This window comes from Myotis davidii, unplaced genomic scaffold, assembly GCF_000327345.1.
Source record: "Myotis davidii unplaced genomic scaffold, ASM32734v1 scaffold456, whole genome shotgun sequence".
Lineage (NCBI taxonomy): Eukaryota > Metazoa > Chordata > Mammalia > Chiroptera > Vespertilionidae > Myotis > Myotis davidii.
Genome location: NW_006287375.1, coordinates 554061 through 557011, shown reverse-complemented (window position 1 = coordinate 557011; position 2951 = coordinate 554061). Strand labels below are relative to the sequence as shown.

The 2951-nt window shown below is 44.6% G+C and overlaps 1 protein-coding gene across 2 annotated transcripts in view; it reads right to left on the bottom strand.

Moving 5' to 3' along the window:
- The window catches only part of KIF3A (kinesin family member 3A), a 41296-nt gene extending 40169 nt beyond the window's left edge, over positions 1-1127 (bottom strand). For both annotated transcript variants that reach the window (XM_015560929.1, XM_006759152.2), the window contains exon 1: positions 928-1127. The gene's annotated coding sequence lies outside the window, so the exon portion shown is untranslated. The remainder of the gene's footprint in view (positions 1-927) is intronic.
- Between the last annotated feature and the right edge of the window lie 1824 nt (positions 1128-2951).

Here is a 2951-nt window from a genome sequence, read left to right as displayed (position 1 = left end):
GGCGAGGCTGCCCTGTGCGCAGGCGCACCCCGGGCTCGCCCCGCCCCATTCCCGGGCCTCAGGCTTCCTCCGCCGCTTGAATTACGCCTGCGCAGAGGCTTTCCAGTCCGTCTCCTAGGACGCCAGACAGACTGCGCCTGCGCAATGCGGCCATTCCGCAGCGCTACAATTCTGGCTCGTTTCGGGGCGTGGATGGCTGGCTGTCACTAGTTGGGAAAAGGAGGCGTTTCCAACACAAGCCCCATCTTCTGGCTCTTGCAATACTCCAATATTTAAAAAAACACTAGCAGCCCTGGCCGGTTTGGCCCAGTGTTTGGAGCGTCGGCCCGCAGACCGAAGGGTCGTGGGTTCAATTCCCCATAAAGGGCACGTACCTCGGTTGCAATTCCCGGCCCCCTGTTCATCTCTCTCTCCCTCTCTCTCTCTCTCTCTCTCTCTCTCTCTCTCTCTCTCTCTCTCTCTCTCTCTCTCGATCAATGGGAGGAATATCCTCTCGTGAGGATTTTTTTAAAAAACACAAAAAGAAAAACCCCAATAGCAATTGTACATTGTGCCCCCATCTGAAGAGCTAAAGACTTTAGATACATTACTGCGATTGATTGATGACTTGTTTATGATCTCTCACCCTTAGAAGGTGAGGTCGTGAAGTGTTTTGTCGACATCCTCACTTGTATCTCCAAAACTTAGAATGGGACCTAGAATAGGACCTGGCACAGGGTAGGTTTTCAATATATTTTTATTAACGAACTAATGATCCATCTATCATCTTTCTTATTTGAACATCTCCCCTGAACACCACTCCCCTTGGATATGTAATAGGCATTTCAAATTTATTGTGTCCAAAATTGAAAGGTTGACTTCCATCCCTCCCCCAGTATCCATCCCTATCACTCCTACCTGCCCCCCACCAAACGTCAGAGAACGTACCTCATCACAAATATAACCAGAATTCTGACAATTGTTTGGGTCAAAACCAGTCTCTTTCTCTCATGCCCAATATCCAGAGCTTGTTGTCTGTATCTTCAAAGATAGAACCAGAGTCTGACCATTTTTCACCACTGGCACCATTGCTCATCTGTATTACTACAACAGCTCAGAAACTGCTTTCCTTGCATGCATTCTTATCCCCTCTTAGTCTGTTTTCAACACAGGAGCCAGAGCGATAATCTTAAAACATGAATCAGATAGTGTCTTTTCTCTGTTCAAAACCTGTCAACGACTTTCCATCTCACAGTGTAAATGTTACAAACCTTCTTTTCATGTCCTACAATCTTCCCCTTGCTCAGTGTCCACCAGTCCCACCCGGCCTCCTTGGTTCATGTCATCACAGGCATGCTTCTACCGTAGAATACAAGGGCTTTTGCACTTGCAGTAGGAACTAATAAAAATAGCTATAAAGCATTTTATTTCGTGCCAGTGTACTGTTCTAATTACTTTCTTTTAAAAAATTAATTTAATTCACAGAATAACCTTTTGAACTAGGTATACTGGTTATTTTAAAAGAAAATGGGAATAACTATTTTACAGATGAAGAAACTGAGGCACAGAGCCAAGTAAGTAATTTGTCCAAGGTTATACATATGGGCAGTGACAAAGCTCAGATCCAAACTGAGGCCCTGAAAAGCTCTCCCCCTAGATATCTGCCTGACCCCGTCACCTCCTTCAGAATATCTGCTCACACATCACCTCAGTGAGCCCTACTACCATCTATTTTAAAATTCCAACCTTCAACTCCAGTCTTATCTCCCCTTCCGGCTCTTTCCATAGTACTTACATCATCTGACACACCATACATATGATATATATATATATATATCTCCAGCTTTATTGAGAATATCATCACATATCACATAATTCATCTATTTAAATTGTACAACTCCATAGTTTATGCTATATAGAGAGTTGTGCAACCATAACCACAATCAATTTTAAACATTTCCATCACCCTAAAAAGAAACTCTATACTCAGAGCAGTCACCCTCACTTGCCCTGCCCCCACCCTCACCAACATCCCAGCCCTAGGCAAATACCAATCTACTTTCTGTCTATAAATTTGCCTATTCTGGACATTTCATATAAGTGATATTATAGAGTTTGTGGCCTTTTATGAATGGCTTCTACCACTTAGAATGTTTTCAAGCTCTGTCCCTATTGTAGCATATATCAGTCATTTATTTTTTTAATATATTTTATTGATTTTCCACAGAGAGGAAGGGAGAGGGATAGAGAGTTAGAAACATCGATGAGAGAGAAACATCGATCAGTTGCCTCCTGCACGCCCACTACTGGTGATGTGCCGGCAACCAAGGTATATGTCCTTAATCAGAATCCAACCCGGGACCCTTCAGTCCACAGGCCGACACTCTATCCACCGAGCCGAACTGGTTAGGGCTCAGTCATTATTTTTTATGGCTGAATAATATTCCATTGTATGGATATACCGTTGTGTGAATAGGCCACAATTTATCTGACTCGACTATTGATGAACATTCGGGTTGTATCAGTTTGGGGCCATTACAAATAGTGCTGCTCTGAACATTAGCGGGTGCCTTTTGTGCACACATGTGCATCTCTGCTGGGCACATACTTGGGAGTGAGACTGTGCGGCTTCCGTGTATTCGCTGTATTTCCGGACTACAGTCTACGGGCATGTCTATTTTATTCATTGTTATGGCCCAGCGCCTAAGATACTGTAGGTGTTAAATAAATATTTCTCAACGGGAAAATGGGATGCATGAATGAACGATTTTGTAAGGGAGATCATCGCGCTTTTTTTCTTGCTTTTTTTTTTGGAGAGAGAGAGAGAGGTGGTCGAGGCTCTGGGAGGTCAAGTCGCTGGCACGAGGTCACACTAGGAGTCAGAACTCCTCTCAAACCTAAGGAAAGAAGCAGGCATGTGGCCGGCGTCCTTCTCCCGGGTCCGCGGGGTCACCAGCTGCCCCGTCCGGGCT